At 39.1% G+C, this 21,353-nt stretch overlaps 1 long non-coding RNA gene across 1 annotated transcript in view; it reads left to right on the top strand.

The window, feature by feature from the left end:
* Window positions 1–13,959: 13,959 nt before the first annotated feature.
* The window catches only part of LOC138147334 (uncharacterized), a 69,365-nt gene continuing 61,971 nt past the window's right edge, over window positions 13,960–21,353 (top strand). The window contains exon 1 of the long non-coding RNA XR_011164777.1: window positions 13,960–14,005. This is a non-coding gene — a long non-coding RNA (uncharacterized lncRNA). The remainder of the gene's footprint in view (window positions 14,006–21,353) is intronic.

Genomic DNA, 21,353 nt, shown 5'->3' on the forward strand with positions numbered 1-21,353 from the left:
ACCGGCCAGATTGGCTAAGATGACAAAACAGGAAAATGATAGATGCTGCAGAGGATGTGGAAAAATTGGAACACTAATGCACTGTTGGTGGAGTTGTGAACTGATTCAATCATTCTGGAGGCAATCTGGGACTATACTCAGAGGGCTATAAATAAGTGCATACCCTTTTACCCAGCAATACCACTTTTAGGGCTGTATCCCAAAGAGATCATAGAAGTGGGAAAAGGGCCCGTTAGTACAAAAATATTTATACCAGCTCTTTTTGTGGAGGCAAAGAATTGGAAATCAAGGGGATGTCCATCAATTGGAGAATGGCTGAACAAGTTGTGGTATATGAATGTAATGGAATACTATTGTGCTATAATAAATGAGGAGAAAATGGACTTCATAATTACCTAGAGAGACTTATATAAACTGATCCTGAGTGAGGAGAGTAGAAAAAGGAGAACTTTGTACACAATTGCAGACACATAATGTGTGACAACTGATTTGGATAGACTGGGCTCCTCTTAGCAATGCAAGGTTATAAGATAACTGCAAAAGACTCATGCTGGAAAGGAATATCCTCATCCAGATAAAGAACTACAGAGTCTGAATACAGATTGTAGCAAACTACTTGCTCTTTTTTTTTTCTGTTTTATTTTGTTTTGTTTCTTCTTTGTCATTATTCACTCTACTAGTTGTAATCCTTCTTTACAACTTGACTAATGTTTAATGTAAAGGTATTTGTACATCCTATACTTGATTGCATGCCTCCATGAGGGGTAAAGAGGGAAGAGGAGATGGAGGGGGAGAAAATTTGAAACTCAAGGGACTGTGAAACTGAGTTCTGCAAACAAAAAATAAATTAATTAAAAAAATTTTTTTAAAGAAAATAATCAACAGACAAAAAAAAAAAAAGAAATTTGCCTTAGAGATAGGAGCCTGATATCACATGAGGGTTACTACTGGAGAGATTTTGTCAAATTCCTTGCTAAAATCTAGGTAAAAAAATACCTACAGAATTCCATTGATCTGCCAGTCTAATAATCATGCCAAAACAAAACAAAACAAAACAAGGTTTGTTTGGCATGGCCTTTTTTAGATGAAGCTATTTTGGCTATTTGGGACCACTACTTTGTTTGCTAAGACGTTTGTAAATTGCCCTTTTAACAATATGTGGCAGAGACAATGTAAATGGAAAAGAATTGCAAAAAAAAAATCAAAAGTGAACATTGACACATTATAAAGAATAAGTATGACTTGAAAGAAGATGAAGAAGTCATTCCCATCCCAGTCCCTTGAAGAGGTGGGAGGACCACAAGAGTTGCTCATTGCACATATTTTCAGGCTCTTTGGAAGTATTAATGAATTATGCTGTTTTCCTCTTTTTATTTTTTTAAAATTTTTATTTATTTTTATAATTTTATGTATTTATTTAATTTTTGAACATGTTTATTCCTTTCCTGGAATATGTCGTTCTTTCTTTTTAAAAAAATTTTCCCTACACTGTTACTTTGTTTTTTTCTCTCTTTTTTATTTTTTAGTTTACATCATTCGTTTCCACAAGATTTTGAGTTACAAATTTTCTCCCCATTTTTCCCCTACCTACCACCCCAAAACAGTGATCCCATTAAATATCTCCTCCCCTCATCTGCTCTCTCCAATATCTTTCCCGCACCCCCTCTGACTTTCCAATAGGGCATGGTGGATCTCTATGCCCCAGTGCCTGTATATCTTATTTCCCAGTTACATGTAAAATAATATTAATAATAATAATAAATATATGTTTTTTAAATATTTGATTTTAAAACTTTGAGTTCCAGATTCTTTCTCTTCCTCCCTCATCACCCACTCTTACTGGGAAGATAAGTAATTCAATATAGGTTGTACATGTGTAGCTATGCAAAAAATTTCCATAGTGGATATATTGTGAAAGACTGACTCTATTTCTCTCCATCCTATCCCACCCCCCACTTGTTTTGTTCTCTACTTTGATCCTGTCCCTTTTCAAAAGTGGGTGCTTCCAACTTCCCTCCCCCCAGCCTGCCCTCCCTTCCATCATCCCTCCTCTATCCCCTTCCCCCCTACTCTCCTGTAGGGTGAGATACCCTATTTAGTGCGTATGTCATTCCCTCTCTAAGCCAAATTCGAGAAGAATAAGATTGACTCATTCCCTTTTGCCTTCCTATTCTTCCCCTCCATTGTAAAAGTTTTTTCCTTGCCTCTTCTATATGAGATAATTTACCCCATTATGTCTTTCCCCATCTCCTCTCATTATATTCCTTTCTTACCTCTTAATTTCACCTTTAAGTGTCATTCCTTAATATGCAATTGGCTTTGTGCCCTCTGTCTATTTATACCTGTACACATAAATACACACACACTTACATATGTATTCATATACTCATATAGATATATATGCATGTATACATATATGCATATTTATACATATATAAATACACACACACAGACACAGACACAGACACACACACACACACACACATATATGCACATTTCTATTCCCTTCAACTATTTTCATATTGAGAAAAGTTCCATAAGTTACAATTATAGGTTTTCCATGTAGGAGTGTAAATAGTTCAACTTTGATAAGTTCCTTATGATTTCTTTTCGCTGTTTACCTTCTCATGCTTCTCTTGCTTCTTGTATCTGAATGTCAAATTTTCTATTCAACTCTGTTTTTTTCATCAAGAATACTTGAAAGTCCTCTATTCCATTGAATGACCACACTTTCCCTTGAAACATGATACACTTTTTTGCTGGGTAAGTGATTCTTGCTTTTAATCCCAGCTCCTTTGACCTCCGGAATATCATATTCAAAGCCCTTCAATTGATCCCTCAGAGTAGAAGCTTCCAGATCCTGCGTTATCTTGATTGTGTTTCCGCAGTATTGAAATTGTTTATTCCTGGCTACTTGTAATATTTTCTCCTTGATCTGGGAATGCTGGAACTTGGCTATGATATTCCTATGAGTTTTCTTTTTGGGATCTTTTTCAGGATGTGATCAGTGGATTCTTTCAACCTCTATTTTGCCCTCTGGTTCTAAAACATTGGGGCAATTTTCCTTGAGAATTTCTTGAAGGATGATTTCTAGGTTCTTTTTTTGATCATGACTTTCAAGTAGTCCAATAATTTTTAAATTATCTCTCCTGGATCTATTTTCCAGGTCAGTGTTATTTCCAATGAGATATTTCAAATTGCCTTCTATTTTTTTTAGTTGTTTAGGTCTGTTTAATAATTTCTTGATTTTTCATTAAGTCACTAGCTTCCATTTGCTCCAGTCTAATTCTGAAGGAATGATTCTCTTCAGTGAGCTTTTGAGATTCTTTTTCCATCTGGCAAATTTGGCTTTTTAAGGCATTCTTCTCCTCATTGGCTTTTTGAGCCTCTTTTGCCATATGAGTTAGTCTGTTTTTGAAGCTGTTATTTTCTTCGGTCAGGTTGTTGACTCTCATTTCATAATTTCCTTATGTAGTTCTCATTTCTCTTCCCAGTTTTTCCTCCTCTTCTCTTATTTGGTTTTCAAAATCCCTTTTCAGCTCCTCTATGGCCTGTAACCATCTCATATTTTTCTTGAAAGCTTTTGGTGCAGGTGTTCTGATTTCACTGTCTTCCTCCTGTTCCATGCTTTGATATTTTTTTGTCCTCAAAATAGGAGCCTAATATTGGATTGCTCCACTTGCTCTGCTTCCTTTGCTTGCTCATGTTGCCAATCAATTACTTGACTTTTGAGGTTTTTGCCACAGTAGGACTCTGCTACCAGACAGGGGAGCTTTGTCCCAAATTTCTGGGGTTTTTGCAGCTGCTGGAGCTATTAGTTGGGTGCCCTATCTGAGGTCTCCGCACGCTCTGACAAACTGGTCACACACCCCAGGACCTTCACCCTATACCGCAATCCAGATCCAAGCAGGTTAAAGCAAGAGCAATTACCCCTCAGACTGGTTGCTTGGTCCCCCTACAATCTGAAGGCCAGGAGCTTTGAATCAGCCACATGGTGGCAGCTGCAGAGCAGCGGCTCCTCAGCTACTTCTCCCTCCAGGGGGTAAAAGCCAGACCGCACTCCTGAACTACTGGATCCCAAAGTCCACACTGCAATGACCTCTCACTTTGTCCTTAGCAACTATAGATTGATAATTCTGGAAAGTGCCACAGCTGCTGGGTGATCTGAAGTCCCTCCAGCTGGCGGCTGGTCAGGCCTCCCTGAGGCTAAAACCTTGGGCTCATGCAGGGCTGGGCTCAGCTCCCAGAGTATTGCCAGCCTACTGGGCTGTCTTCAGCCAGAGGTGAGCTTCTCTGTGTCATTGTGTGGGTTCTGTAGCTTCAAAGTTTGTTTAGAGTCATTTTTTACATGAATTGGAGGAGGGGGAAGTGGGAGCCATGAGGAAGTCCTGTTTCTACTCCACCATCTTGACTCTGTCCCCCCTCTTTTTTATTTTAAAAAATGCTAATTGTTATGCAGTATGGGTCTCTGAGAAGGGCAGGGGGAGAGATACTGGGGAAAACTATGATCATGTAAGAAAATATACCAATAAAATATATTTAAAGATTAAAAACTAAAATAATATTGTAGAATTTTTTTGAGAATCAAAGTCATCCTGTTTGGCGTATAGTTAACAGACTTCATTTTCTTCCCTTCTTTGAAAATTAGGAAACAATCTTTTTTTCCTCTACTTTCCCACCCTTTACAACCTTCCAAATATCACTGACAGTGATTTAGTAGACATATTTTCCAGTTCTTTCAGGACCTTAGGGTATAGTTTGTCTGGATCTGGTGACTTCACATAACTTCATTGGGCCTCAGTTTCCTTATCTATAAGATGAGGTGGTGTGATGTTAATGGGATATGAGAGCTTCCTTGCCCATTAATAGGCCCTACTTGGAGCCCATTAAGGGAAGCTTGCTTAGAGGAGACTGGCTTGTAGAAAGACTTGCACCTTTTGCCAATTTCTAAGTAGGCACTGAGTCATGAGGGTTGTGATGCCTTCTCGCTCTGAGAAGTGTATATATATTCTGAATTGGTATTTTGCTTTGGGGGCTCGCTTATAGGAAGGATCTTGTGTTTCCCTGGTTGAGATTCTGAGTGGCCATATATTCAGAGCTCCCTGACTGCTCAGATGTTAAAGCTCTCTTGATCTAGGGATGTATGTAAAATGTATAGTTGATTCAGCCACTCAGATCCTGTCTGTTGGTCTTTATTTTTCTGGTTGTATTTTTTCTGTTTGTATTTTCTCTGAAGTTCAATGTGCTGACTTTTCCTCTGAACCCTGAATGTAATTAAAAAGCATTGTTGACCCCTTAAACAGCTATCTTTCCTAGTACAGCAGATCTAAGGACCTGTTCTAGCAGCCACTCTGCGTATGCCAATATGGTTGCCATTACAGGTGGTAACATTGAATAACATTTGAAGTCTTTACTTCCTTGGCTTGAACTGATGAAAGTCATTTGTATACTTTTTTTTTTTTTTACTATTCCCTTACTTTCAGTATCAATTTCTTCCTGATTGTCTTGTTTTACATTTCCAATTCAAATACTCTTTTACAGAGAAAACAGAATCGAAGGGAGAATTCAATAGTTCACCCTACTCTCTATCGTTAATTGTTACAGCATCATCTTTTGGAGCAGAGGTCCTATCTCTTTTGAGGTCCTTCTTTTGCTCCTAACATGGCATTAAGTTTCTTTTTGTTTTCCTTATTTTGCCTCACCTGGCTCACTACATTCCAAAATTTTTTATAGAACCAAACCATACTCCTCTGTGATTTGTTCATGCTTTAATCATATCTATATCTAACATCTTTCCTTTTTGTAATCCAAGTTGATGGATAAGTTCCTTGTGTATCTATTCATCCCTTTAGGCAATTTTCCATTTTCCTTTTCTTCAGATTTGTTTCTTTTTGTGTCTTTAGGAGGCAGATAGGTGACTTATTGGATAGAATGTGGGAACTGAAGTCAGGAAAACTCCAGTTCAAATATGGTCTCAGACGTTTACTGACTGGGCACATCACTTAACCTCTGACTGCCTCATTTTCTTCATCTGTAAAAACAGAGATAAGAGTAGCACTTACTTCACAGAGTTGTTATGAGGATCAAATCAGATAATTGTAAAGTGCTTAGGACAGTACTTAGCACATAATAGGTGCTTAATAAATGCTTGTCCCTCATCTCTCCCCACACAGGCATTCTTTTTTTTTTTTTTTAAAGCAAACAGGGTTAAGCAACTTGCTCAAGTTTACACGGCCAGTTATTTTTTGTGTGGGTGCCAAGTGTCTGAGGTTGGAACCGATCCCAAGTCTCCCGACGCTGGGGTGGGCGCTCTTACTCACTGTACCACCTGGCCGCCCCCCATATAGGTATTCTTGAAACCTTCCCATTTTCTATATAGAAATTTCCACCATTGGTTCTACCCATCCTTTCTCTGAATCCTTTGAAATCTGAAATATGCTCTACTAAAATCTTGGATGTGGTTCAGATCATGTTTAGTTTTCTTCTGTTTGTCTATTACATGTTCTAGGATGGAGTTGTCACTTCCCTCCAAAGTTCCCTTTATTTCCATCCCAGCAACCAGTCCTTCCTTGTTGGTGAGAATCAGAATCAAAATTGAATTTTCCCTTGTTGATTCATCTACGGTTTTTTTTGCCTTTTTTTTGGAGGGCAATTGGGGTAAAGTGACTTGCCCAAGGTCACATGGCTAGTTTTTGTGTTAAGTGTCTGAGTCTGGATTTGAACTCAGGTCCTCCTGACTCCAGGGCTAGTGCTGTATTCACTGCACCACCTAGCTGCTCAGATTCATCTACTTTTTGAAGGACAAAATGGTCATGAAGATAAGAAAATGTTCACAATTCTACTTTTGTCTTCTCAGCATTTTGCCAGCCCATGCTGGAAAACTTTGAGTTTAATATGCTCTACCAGAACTCATATACCTGCTGTCTGATATGAACTGGGAGAACTCACAGTGACCTAAGTACCATGACAAGAGAGAAGTAATTCCTGCCAAACTGGGGGAAATCCAAATGATTTTTTTCATGTTTGCAACCACAATTAAAAATAGCTGATGGAAAAATCTGCCTTTTTAGGGCAGTCTAGGAATCTATAAATTAGCTCTTTATAGTCTTAAGAAACCTTGGAATAAAAGAAGATATTAATGGAATGAATAACCACCAGGTCAGAATCAATATTTATTGGCTAAGTAAGAGAAGTGGAGTGTTGTGAAAGAGTGCCTTTTTCCATGTGGGGGCTGAGTATATACATGCCAACTGCCACCTGCATGTGTGTACCAACTGTTAGGGTCAAGTGTCTCATTTTTCTCATATTTATAGTCTTCTAAATTCACCATTTAACATGCCACAAGATGCATAGGTTATTCATTCAGTTGTTAATGATGGAATGATTACACCAAACAACGCTGCTATTTCTTTTTTAATCTCTGTGCTTGTCTTTTCTCCCAGCTATTCCCCCACCCTCTGTTCTTCCCTGCCTTCTCTTTCTTTCTCTGTGGCTATTCTCAGCAAGGGCTTCTTAGGATTTTTGTATTCAAAGATGGTCCCCTTTGTCTTAGATAAGTCACAATTAATGATCTCTGAATTTCTCACTCTTCAAACATCCCCCCCCCTCTGTCTCTGTCTCTCTATGTCTCTATCTCTGTCTCTGTTTCTCTCTCTGTCTCTGTCTCATTGTCTCTATCTCTCTGTCTCTCTGTCTCTCTCTGTCTCTCTCTCTGTCTCTCTCTGTCTCTCTCTCTCTCTCTCCCTCTCTCTCACACACACACACACACACACACACACACACACACAACCAGTATGTGAAAACAGACTAGGAAGAATCCAATGTTGTGTGATTTTAAAGGACATTAAGAAACATTCTTCTTCCCTTAAACTAATAGATTCCTTTGGATTAATGCACTGTCTTATGTTAAATTCAAAATAACAAGTATGAACATTCTTAGCTATTAGCACTTCAGTGAATTAGCTTTTCAGATGGTTTATAATATAGCAGTTTTAGTATTAACCTCAAATTAAGGGCCTTAGAGTCCTGGGTGGGGCACTCATAAGAAAGAAGAAGGGGTGTTGCTGTTCATAGCTTTGCCTGGGAAGAATCCCACTTCTATGTGTGCAGCCATGCACCTTCCTCCATCACCAGCCCCCAAAATCCTTTAATGACATCATAGATTTTGTAATAGATTTAGAGTTGAAAGTGACCTTAGAGATCCAACCCTCTGATTTCACAAAGTAGGAAACAGGCCCTTAACAGAGGTTAAGTGACTTGCTCAAGGTCACAAGCAGGATTTTAAACTGATTCCAAATGTGGTGTTCTTTCCACCCCACTACACTACTTCTCTCTTTAAAATATCTACTGATAGCCAAGTTCATTATGTGTCTGATACTGCAGTAGAATCATATATTTGAATGTGTCTTAGAAACGTTGAATCAGGCCTCCTTATTGTACAGTTATGGCAACTGAGACCCACAGGTGTTGGAGTAACTTGCTTAAGGCCAAATGGTTAGTTAGCAGGATGGCCAGGACTAGAACCTAGGTCTGACTCTTATGCTTTCTACCATAGCCCTTGCTAGTTGGTGTTACCTCTTTGTCTGATTAGCAGCCATCCCCACTGACTGCCAGCCAATTCACATGGACAGGACAGTCAAACCAACTTAACTAAAGCAGAAAGGCACACTAAAGGAGAGAGGCAGGAAACTTAACTATCTTATGCACATAGTAAGTGCTCCATGAGGACAGCAAGGTGTTGCAGTGGATAGAATGCTGGACCTTGAGTCAGGAAGACTCATCTTCCTGAGTTCAAATCTGACTTTCAGACACTTATTAGCTGTCTGACCCTGGGAAAGTCACTTAATCCCTTTTGACTCAGTTTCCTTATCTGTTAAATAGTTGGAGAAAGAAATGGTACCACTCCAATATCTTTGTCAAGAAAACCCCAAATGGGGTTACAAAGAGTTGGACATGACTGAAAATATGACAATAGTTGCTTCATAATTTAAAAAAAAATCATTACTTCATTGGAAGGTCAAACTTTGTTGTTTCATTGGGAGGAATTTTGCAAAGTTTAGCTGGCATCTTGTCCTGTTGCCATTTGTTTCATGGTTGATAAGAGATTCACTTAGGACACAGATTGGAATTTTCTTTTAACCAAGGTAGTTTTTACGATTGAAAACCAACTCTAAGCACAACCAATGAAAAAGGTTTTAGAATCATAAAATCACAGAATATTAGAACTGGCTAGGACCTTAGGTCATTTATCTATCTTTTTTGTGATATCAAAGCTCATTGTCATTCTTATGAATGGGCACAGGTGTATAGGCTATATCATGCTGTTTGTAACTAATATTCAATTCATGCATATAGTTATAATATCAATATCATTTCATCCTAGCCTGATTTATTCCCATGATGATGATTAAAAGCTTTAATTATTGTTAATTTTAATTTTATTTGTTTCTAATTTGCATTTTAACATTTTAATTAAATGGCATTTAGTAATAATCATTCATGATGATATATTACTTATTGGTATATAAAGTACACTCCTCCCCAAAACTTTTTAAGCAGTCAACATGCATTTAAGCATTTACTATGTGCCAGGAAATGTACTAATTGCTGAGGATGTCAACAAAGGCTCTGACCTCAATCCCTGACATTCTAAAGGGGAGACAATATGCAAACAATTATGTACCAAAGGAGAGAGACAGAGACAGAGAGAATATCTCAGAGGAAAGGCACCAGCTGTGTGTGTGGGGGCATGGGGTAAGACCTCTTGTAGAAGTTAAGTTTTGAGCTTCATCCTGAAGGAAGTCAAGAAAGTCAAGAAAGAGAGTATTCTAAGCATGGGGAGATAATCCAGGTATGATTATCACCATTTTACAGATGAAGAAATCAAATCCTAGAGAAATAAGGGTCAGTAATTTGCTGGAAGTCATTTAACTAGTAAGTACCAAAGTTGACAATATTACTTGGGAATCCTTGCGCTAAGACAAATTGAGGGAATCAAAAAAAAAATAGAAAAATACAAATTCATAACTTTTTTTTTAAAAGAAACTTGTAATAGTTGCAAGACAGGGATGGAAGAAACTATCAGTCTACATCCTAAAATTAAGCATGATTTTCCTTTTTATGTCCAGCCCTCATTCAAGTTAGTTTGGCAATCTGAATTGTAGGCCTTCCGTATAACTATGTATTGTTAAGTATGAAAAAATAGGAGGGTCACACAAACTAAGTGAACACTGTCCAGAATATAAACACTGTAATTTCCCTGTAATAACAGGGGAACTCCGGAGTACCTAACGATAGGGGGTGCTGGGGTGTGTGTGGCAATTATAAGGACAGTCATGAAAACACTACTGCAATGCCTTCCATAATTATGTAGTTAATCCATGTCATCCCAGTGAGGTGATAATCCATTTTCTCAGAGATGATGTTCTCTTCTGTCCTCTTTGTGAAGCCATTAGATAGCATCAGCCGTCATGGGATAGGTGCGGGAAGAAAGAAATAATTGGTTGTTAAGCCTAGTCAGTGGCTCAAGATTTGGCAGTTGCATGACAACACTAGTGTCACGTTCCCTTTTCTCGTCTCTGAAGTAAACTTTTGATATTTTCATAAGAAGTATTAGGTGGTGGGGCGACCAGGTAGCACAGTGAGTAAGAGCACCGGCTTCAGTGTCAGGATGACTTGGGGATCGAATCCGGGCTCAGACACTTAGCACCCACCCAGAAACACCTGGCCGTGTAACCTTGAGCAAGTTACTTAACCCCAATTGCTTTAAAAAAAAAAAAGAAATATTAGGTGTCTAGGACTTTTCTGGACGACAATTTCTATGTGGAGGTGAGCTCTTCCTTGATTTTCCTGGTGAAGAGATGATCACTGTTTTCTAACATTGAAAGGTTCATTAAAGACTAGATTAGCTCAGTGGCAGAGGGCAGGACTAAGAGCCGTGCATAGAAACTTTAGGAAGGCAGAATTTTGGCTTGGGGGGAAAATCTTTAACAATCATAGCTTTGCAAAATGTGGAATGGGCTGTCTCAGGTGGTAGTGAGTTCCCCTATTCTTGGAGGTCTTCAAGGAAGCCTGAATGATGTCTTGTCAGGGATATTATAGAGGCAGTTTGTGCTTCAAGTACACAGTTGACTGTTTAACCACCAGATAGTGCCGCTAGCCATTAATTGGACTTGATGGGTTGGAGTAGATGGCAGCTAAGGTTTCTTTGGATTCCCAAATTCTGCTCTTCTGTGGTACTCAGCCTAGAGGATCTGGCGTTGGGCAGTGAGCACAGCTAATGCTTATGACCTTCCACCCCACTGAGCAGAAAAATGCCATACACTCTATGGTTATTCCTCTTAGCTATGCTTCTCTTTGGATGCTAATTCATTCTCTAGGGGTGAGTATGGATTATTGTGGACTTATCCAATAAAAATCAGCTCTCAGTGCCTCAACTCTTGCAAACCCTGTATCTTCTCTTAATTGGCTATATTTTACTGGACCTCCTGTTGCTTGTGCTTGAAGAGGACTGATGCCATCATGATATTGTGGTCAAAGTATAGTGTGTTTGAATGTGGCTGATCAGACCAATACAAACTCAGAAGGCTCTACCACAGGTCGGTCACAAATAGTCTGTTTGAACATTTGAGATGTAGATGTCTCTTGATTTGCACATTTTATGTTTCCTGTGTTCTATTGTGATTCTTCATAGTTCACAGAGCATGGTGACTTCTTTGATGTGGGCTGTGCCAGTCCTGTGCCAGTATCTCCAATGTCTCACAATGTATACTAAAGTGTGAGTTCTGGCCTGACAATAATACCAAGAAAATAGAGGTTCTTTACCAACCAACACCCGTACCATACATATGGAGAAACTTTTGGTTATAGCAAATGGAGAAATTTCTAATGCTGTGGATAAATTCATTTGCTTTGGCAGTATACTTTCCAGGGATGTCCATATAGGTGTTGAGGTTGGTATATGCTTTTCAGCATTTGGGAGACTCTGAAAGAAAGTGTCAGAGAGAAGAGGTCTTAGGCTACATACCAATCTGAAGGTCTATAGAACTGTTGCACTGACTTTATTGTATGCCTGTGAATCCTGGACAATGTCCCAACACCATGCCAGAGAATTGAATGGCTTCCATTTGAAAATGTCTTAGGAAGATTCTGAAGGTCCCCTGGCAAGATAAGATACCAGATGCTGAGGTCCTCTCTCAAGCTGCACGGCCAAGCATTCAATCTCTGTTGCAGAGAACATGACTCCGGCGGGCTAGTCATGTCCCAAATGCCAAGCATATGTTTACCTAAAAGACTATGTTATAGAGAACTTGCACAAAGAAAGCATTCACATGGAGGTTCTTCAAAGAAGTGGTACAAGGACACTCTCAAGAACCTCATATAGTAATTGCATCCTAGAGTTATAGCCCATAGAAACAAATCACCAACTCTATATACTCTTGGCATTTAATAAATACAAGCAATAAATAATACACAATAAAAATACACCTCTCTGTTACATTTCTGTAGCTTTCCCTAGGCAACCCCTGAAAGATCTGGGCCAAGCAATTCAAGGAAAGACACTGGTAAATTTGTTTAGTGCTCCATGGCCACTCCTGTGATCACGCAAAGGAATGTGGAGCATGCAATAGTTTGCATCTGATATTCAACTCATAAATCCAGTGGGGAAAGTCATTGGATGGAGACTGTGGACCTTTGGACCTCATCCCTCCTGCAGTATGTAGTTTCAACTCACACTCCTGTTCATACTGGAAGTCTGGAAGACTTAGTGATTTTCTGCTTGATATTTTATCATTGACAGTTCCCTGACTGCATAAAACAGGCAAATCCAATCAGTCATAATTCAGCTAAGAGGTGTAGTGGATTGCGTGTTGGTCCTGGAGCCAGGAAGAAAAGAGGTCAAATCCAGCCTCAGGAATCCTCTAACTGGGTGACTCTGGGCAAGTCACTTAACCTCTCTTGGCCTCAGTTTCCCCATCTGCAAAATGCACATAATAATAGCACCTATCTCACAGGGTTTTGGGGAGGATCAAGTGAGATAGTATTTGTAAAATTCTTAGCATAGTGTATGGCACATAGCAGGTACTATATAAAGGCTAACTATTGTTATTGTCATTATTATTATTATTATTGGAAACTCTCCAATCTATTTTCCATTTTGTCCCCTTAAGCCCTTCTCAAGCTTTCCATTCAAGCTTCAGCTGACCCAAAATTATGTCCCATCTCCTCTCATTCTACCAATCCTTGATTTTCCATCTTGCTTTGTTGCCTCTCCAAGTCTCATCCCTTCCATTAGCACACCTGCCCTTTAGCTCACCTTCTAATGATCAGCCATTCTTGGTCTTTTCCTAACCCTACAGTTCAGAGGGAAGAGGGTGGAGTGAGATTGTTTAGAACTAAATGACTTCTGATACACCTTCCAACTCTATGACTCTATGCTGATGTCTCTCAAATAATTTTAGGCAGGTATATAAATGGAAATGCTTCAATGACTGTGACATTTTCATAAAATCATAGATTCAGAGCTCAGAGGGACCTTAGAGGTCATTTAGTCTAACAATCTTAATTTTATATATGGACAAACTGAGACCTCAGAGATATTAAGTGTCTTGCACAAAGACAGACTGGAAACAAACAGCAAAGCCTCAATATGAACACTGAATCTAGCCCTCTGTCCACTTTTTTGTTGCCCTATTTTAGCAGAATGGTTCATTGTCTAAAGCCAAAGCCGACCCTGAGTCAGATTTGATTTTCAGTCCTATCATTTCCTTATGGTTTAGAAATGGGATGGAAGGGTGGGGATAATGTTGAGAAAGATTTCAATACTTTGAATTATAGCCCTGGGCAGAGATGTGCTCCTCCCACCCCACCCAGAGAACCTTCCCAGCCTCTGTCTTATACTTATCATCATCTGTCATCAAAAATTATCTCTTATATATGGCACTTAAAAGTTTGCAAAATGTTTTCTTTATGCAGACTCACTTGAACCTTATAACAACCTTAAGAGGTAGGTGCCATAGGAAATATCTTCCCTATTTTACAGATAAAGAATCATGTTCAGATACTTAAGTGGATTTTCCATGGTCATGAAATTAGTAACTGTTAGGTCCTAGCTGCTATATTGTTAAAATCCAACCCTGCTTTCATCTTCTACATGTTTTAGAAAATCTCCATAGTGCAGAGAACTGCTGGTCTCACAGTGAGAGCTCAATAAGGATTTGTCCTTAATGAGGAGGCTATGTGACCTTGGGCAGTCAGTTAACATGACTCAATATATCTATTTGTAGAATGTGGGGAGGGGCTAGTTAGATTCAATTCACTCTGACCTAATGAATTGACTAATGAATTGGTATTTGCTAAATGCCTCACATTAGGTAAGAGGCAACAGCAAGGTAAATGCGCTCCAGTACTAAAGGCATTTGTCATGGTACTTTGGGTCCTCTTAGAGGTGAGCTGGTGTTGTCCTTCAAGTTTTGAAGAGGACCAATGACATCATGGGGTGATGTCTTGACTTACACATGAAGTGAATTGGATTTAAAAGTGAAGGAGAGTTGCATAAAGTCCTCAGCCTCACTCTCTCTTCCAGAGTGATCCAAGTCCAGTGGCAAGACCAAAACTGACCGGCAATGTCCTGGGATGCCATGGATGACCTTGGCCTTTCAGGTCTCTGATTTGGTTGTTGAGTCATTTTAGTAGTGTCCAATATTTTGTCACCCCATTTTGAGAGGGTGATCACTGGAGTGGTTTGCCATTTCTTTCTTCACCTCATTTTATAGATGAGGAACTGAGACAAACAAGGTTAGTTAAGTGACTTGCCCAGGGTCACACAGCTAGTGAGTATGTGAGGCCAGATTTGAAGTCATGAAGATGAGTCTTTCTGATTCCAAGCCTAGTGCTCTGTGCACTGACCCAACTAGTTACCCCCAGGCCACTAAAGTAGAGAACTATAGATTGTGACAAATCATGGGAAAATAGCTAAGTTGTCCTAAATTCTGACTTAGACTCAAAGACTGCTAAAGTTGGAACAGATCTTAGAGAATTAAGATTCACCCAACCAACCCCACCTCTATTAAGCTTCTAAAATCTTTGTCATTGTTGTTAAGTTGTGTCTGACTCTTCCTGACCCCATTTAGGGTTTTCTTGGCAGATGCTGGAGTGGTTTGCCAATTTCCTTCTCCAGCTCATTTTCTGTGGAGGGCACTGAGGCAAATGGGGCTAAATGACTTGCCCAAGGTCATGCAGCTAGTAAGTATCTGAGGCTAGATTTGAACTCAGGAAGATGAGCTTTCCTGATTCCAGGCTCATTACTCTAGACACTGTTCCACTTAGCTGCCCTGTATTTAACTATTTTGTATTTATTCACTGTATATATTTCTATATATACTTATTGTCTACTTCATTAGAACTGAAGCTCTTTGAGAGTAGGTAGGGATTTATTTCTTTTCTTTTCCTATCTTTTCTTTTTCTTTGTACCCATATCCCTACCACCTGGAACAGTGCCTGGCATATTGAAGGCATTTAATAAATGCTTGTTTACTTGATTGATTTGTGTTTCTATCCCCGGCACTTACCACAATGCTTGGCAAATAATATATGCTGTGAATAAATGTTTGTTGATTGATTGATAATGTAAGTAAAATACTTTGTAAACTTTAAAACACTATATAAATACCACTTATTATTAATAATTGTAATTAATATTACTTCCAGAAGCAGCTCATTCTACTTTCAAAGGGCTCTTATTTGGGGGAGTTTTTCTTCACATTGAATGCATTGATGTGTATGGTTGTTATTTTTATTATTATTAATAATAACTACTACTGTGCTGCTATTACTATTGCTGCTGCTACTACTAGTACTACTAGTACTACCACCACCACCACTACTATTGCCACCTCTATCCATTTCACTTTCAAATAGCTTTCATTTTAAGGGAGTTTTTCCTGATATGAAATATGTCTGATTCATATTTCTTTGAAGTAAGACATAAAAAATGGGTGTAGTCATGGAGAAGGTCATCTCATGTAGCAATAATAATCACTGAGCAAAGGCAGGATGGTTGAAAAACACAAGGCATATCTGTGAGAGAGGAACCAGTTGAGTTGGAATGGGTCCTTTATACAGGGGCATAGTTTAAAAAAATTTAGCAAAAGGTCAGTGTCAAAAGGTGGGTTCGAATATATAAATTTTTAAAAAATCAGACTGTGGAGGACCTTAAATGTAGGTATAAATGGGACTAGCATGGGAGCACCCATGATCTCTTTGATGGGAGCCCAATGGAGCTTCTCCAAGTGGGGGAACATAATGGAGTGTGCGTGGGGATAGTCCTGTGACTTGGATGGCTTCCAGGGACATTTGTGCGATAGGAGAAGGGACTAAGACCAAGGAACCAACTAGTAGCTTCTGGTTATCCATGTCTTTTTAGCAAGGGACCAAAACACATATATCAGGAGACCTTCCCATTGGTCGTGTCTTCAAATGTATGCTTGATTCTAAGTCTATTTCAGCCGAGGTGCTTTATCACTCACTATTCCTCTCCAAGGGACCTACTGGCTTCCTAAGAGAGGACAGGTGTGAGCCCCTGGAGCCTGCCTTGTTCTGAATTCCTTCAAGGTGTTTTGTGGGTGCCAGCCTGACTTCCATAGCTGCTGAGCAGATGCTAGCTAGGTCTTCTCTCCTTCCTTACTTGTTCCTAGTCTCTCAGTTAGCAGTTTTCTTCCCACCCCCAGCCTTTCCCTCTGTCTCTTTTCTCCTCTTCTTCTTTATAATAGCACACATATAAACACACAGTTTCCCCACCCACTATCTCTAATACAATGAATGCCTTTGTCAGTTCAGATAAGAGCACCCGCTGCATAGGACGGCTCTATTTTTCAGTCCTGGCAAACGCGATCATAAGTTCAGTTTATTAATATTGCAACAGTTGCACTAAATGAGATCACTTGGCTAACAAAACATTTATCAACAAAACGCTGCCACCTACTGAAGTTTTGCAAACAGCCCAGATGATTGGAGAAGATCACAAATTCACTCTGTCACAAACTTATGGTCTTTTCTGAGACGGCTCTTGGGGAGAAAAAAAAAAGAAAAAAAGAATGATAACCGGCAGAAACAGGCAAGACATCTCTTTCATGCAGTCTGTTCAGAAAGTGTCAGGGTAAATCCTGCCAAGCAGAGTCCACACGGGGGAAGCAAGTTTGGGGCTCTTGGCGTTTGGTTTATTATGGGATTTTCAAACCGTGGCTGGGGAATGCTTCAGAAGAACTGCTAGAGATAGCTGTTGTCTATTATGAGCACATTCTTTACAAATTGATTGTCAGCCTAGCTATTCAAGCTGTAGCGAAGTCACATAAAAAATCTACTAGGTTGTTATTTTCCTTTCCCGGGAAGTAAATACATTTTACACATACACAAATGAAAATTACGGTGATGATAATAGATATTTTCTCTGCGTGTATGTTTGGCTTTTGACGTTCCCGTGTATCTCAAGGGGTCCACACAGTTGAAATCAATGTACAAACTTGAGAGTACTCAATTACACAAGTTCAGACAATGAAATGTGGCAGATACCTCCCCTGAAAGGCAAGGGGGAGGATTAGGGGGAAAAATGCATAAGGTCTAAGTCACAAAATATTACTTAGACACTCTCTTTCAAAACTTTCTTTTTTTAAAGTGTCACAGTTATCAGTGTCACAAGCATTTGGTTTGAAAATGCCTTCCACCAACCATCTCTAACTTAGAGTCTTAGAGGCACCTGGGGTCACTGACGGAGAGGTTAAGTGACTTGCCTACCCAGGATCCCACAGCCAGTGGGTATCCAAAGCCAGAATGGAACACAGGAATTTATGACTCCATTGTTGGCTTTTTAACCACTGTCTTTTTATAAGGTATTTGCTATGTGCCTGGAATATATGTATGTATAAACATATATGTTGTGTGTATGAATATATAGAATATATGTTATCTAATATATAAAACATATAACCATATTAGATAACATCTGTATTTCATCAATTTCTATCATCTATATCTCTAAATACTATCTCTATCATTTATCTATATTCATTATCTATCGCTATCATTTTTCTATCTCTGTCATCTATCATCTATCTATGTCTGTCTGTCTCTGTCTGTCTGTCTATCTATCTAATCTATCTGTCTGCTGAAATTTTTGTAATGTTGAATGCCAAAACTGTGAGCCTTTTTGGTAACTGCAAAATATCACTCTCCATTCCCCCATTTCTCAACACATTGGAATCTGTCTAGAGAAGGAAAGTGTGCCCTGGTGGAGGATAAATCTAAGTAGCTACTGAGTTTGAGACTGATTTGGAAAGCGACAAAAGTTCAGAGGTTCAAATGGCCCCAATTCCTAGCGCTGGGAATTTTATAGGATTGACTTGTCTTCTGAAACTTCCTGTTTTTTTTTCCCTGACTAGCTCTTGATATACAATTGTGCTGTCTGAGTGACACCAGTATGTGTGTGTGTGGGGGGGGGGGGGGTGTGTCAGGGGGGGGGGGGCGGGGGGGGGGGAGGAGGAAGGGGAGGGAGAGACAGATAGAGAGACAGAAACAGAGACAATTGCTCACCACCCATCTCCAAAAGTGAATTCCTGGACTTGCCCTCTGATTTTGATTAGCAGTCCTTGCCTCCCCTCTGCCCATGTGCTTAGTTGTTTTCTGAGTCTATAAAGTGTCTCTCTGTCTGTTCCTCTATGTGAGTGTGACAATGCAGGAATTTTCTGTTAATCAGTTTCCAGAAATAGAGAAGACATAAAAAATATGAGTAAGTGGAGCAGGGGAATTTCCACTTACAGCCCTGATGTCCCCAAATAGAACAGTGCCTCCCAAAGTCCCAGTGTGTTATAGCATTGTTGTCTGGGGTGGGGGAAGGAGAGGAGGATACAGTCAAGGACAAGGCCAGGGGATAGGGTTTGCCCTTAGCAACCTTGTGCATCCAGGAACGTGAGTTCTGGGGACAGCAGTTTTTCTGCTTTGCCAGCACACAGGGCCGTTTGTAGGAAAGGGAGCAGTGGGAGGTCTCTTTTCTTATATGCAATTCCTTGGCCAAGAAGAAGATTGAGCTCACATGTGTACAAGTCAGTGAGATCATTGGTAGGAAATCCTTGGAACTCGTTAGAAGGAAACAACAATAAAAGTCCAAGTTATTTGAGTTACTATTGTTAGCAGTGTGATTTCAAATGGAGAGAAGCACATTTTGTCTCCTGTTCACATTGGCACCCCTTCACACCATTCTGGGAATTTGTTCAGAACAGGCTACAAGAATCCTAAATCGCCTTTGATATCTAGGCCCATTTCTTAACAAACCCGTATTTTCCCTGGAGGGATTTCCAATGAATCTGATAACTGTTAACCCCTCTCTAGGATAAGACCACCACCTCTGTCTACCTCTGCTATTGTTATCATGGGAACCTAACCTCATTGAAAAGAAGTTACTTCTGAATATGTAACAGTGCCCTCTATGGTAGTTTCTGATTATAAACATAAAGCATATATAGTATACATAGCATAAGTAGGTGGCATGTTGTATACACATATGTATATATGCACATACAATGCACACATGTGTGTATATATGGAATATATGTGATATATTGATTAGCATGCTGACACATTATACACATATGCATAAATATATGTATATACCCATATGTATGCCTCATATTACCATGCTGGGATATAGGCACACATATAGATATATGTGTGTAATATAATATATGCACATACATATGTATATATTCACATATGTACATAAACACACAGGTGTATATATATAATGTGTATATACTCTCTCTCTATATATATGTATACATATAATCTTTTTTTTGCTCAGCATAGTAATAAAAAGCATAAGGATTCCCTGTGAAAGCAGCAGATGACCCAATACAATTGGAATGAAGAAAAATGCTGAATAGATGCAAAGTCTCAGGAAATTCACATGTAAGGTTGTGTGCTATATTTTCCCTTTGTCTCATAAAAGTATTTTACTGAAAGGTAACAAGCAGTTGATTTCATATTAAATGCTGGCTGATAATTAAAAATGAGTTTGAAGTTTACAGCTTAGCAATAACTCCATTTTTTGCAGAGCTAATAAAAGTCAATAAATTTGTTTTGTAATAATCAATTTCAGCACAGAAAAATCAGCAAAATTGCTCCTTCCAACAGCCTACTTTAGTTAGCTATAAGGCTAAGAATCTAAGAGACTCAGGTCTCAGGAAAACTCAGAGAAAGTCAGTGTCAATCGTGCAAAAATGGGGATGTTTTAGTCAGTAAGTTTCTTTGTTGTTCTCAATTTATAAATTGTGAGGACTGGGGAGCTATCACCTTATGAAAGTAAATTCATCCTTTAAAGTAGTATGTCAGGCACTTTCCTGGATGCTTTTAATAGCATATTCTCCCTTCCTCCAAACCCCTGCCCAACATCACTGAATAAAATTTTCTTTTAAAAATACCCTGGAAGTTCATTATAACAGTGTTCACTGCAGAATTCACTATTAGGGAAGGTCGATGGTAAATTATGCCTCAGGGGATTAAGTTACCAAGGTACCAAAAAGATATAGTTATGAACTGTTTTAATCTACAGAGCAGTCCCATTATATAGATGGCTGTATTGATAAGCAGTGTGGCAGAGTATCAGACCTGGGTTTGGATCCTACCTTTGACACTAGGCATGGACATGTCAATTCACTTAACCTCTCAGGGCTGGTCCATAGAATATAATAGTGACAAATATTTCCCCCCCTCCTTTTAAATTAAATATAATGATCATTATGTGGAGATTTCTTGTGGCTTTATCTCTAGATATCTAAAGTAAAGGTAAAAATGCCATTCAATCTTATACCACATTACCACAAAAAGAAATGGAGCTCTTACTATGAACCTAGCACATTTGTGCTTGTTTACTCATTTTTCAGTCATATCTGACTCTTCATGATTCCTTTTGGGTCTGTTTGTTTTTTGGCAAAGACACTGGAGTGGTTTGGCATTTCCTTCTCCAGTTCATTTTACAGATGAGGAACTGAAGCAAACAGGATTAAGTGACTTGCCCAGGGTCACACAGCTAGTAAGTGTCTGAGGCCATATTTGAAGTCAGGTCTTCCTGACTCTAGATCTGGCACCTTTCTCCACCTAGCTGCCCATCTGGCACATAGCAGCAACTTGATAAATATTTATTGATTGATGTTTATTTTAACACCTGTTATTAAAGTACAAACGATCCTATGTCTAGAAATCATCTTCCCCATAATTTTTCTTTTACCAGTTTTCATTAGTTCTGATAAAAATCAGTAGTTTCTCAATAACTTTATTCCGAAAGCATGTTCTTCTTTTAGAACATC

This window comes from Petaurus breviceps, unplaced genomic scaffold (genome assembly GCF_028583685.1).
Source record: "Petaurus breviceps papuanus isolate PSGF00001 unplaced genomic scaffold, PetGlider_PUasm1.0 90784, whole genome shotgun sequence".
NCBI classification, from domain to species: domain Eukaryota; kingdom Metazoa; phylum Chordata; class Mammalia; order Diprotodontia; family Petauridae; genus Petaurus; species Petaurus breviceps.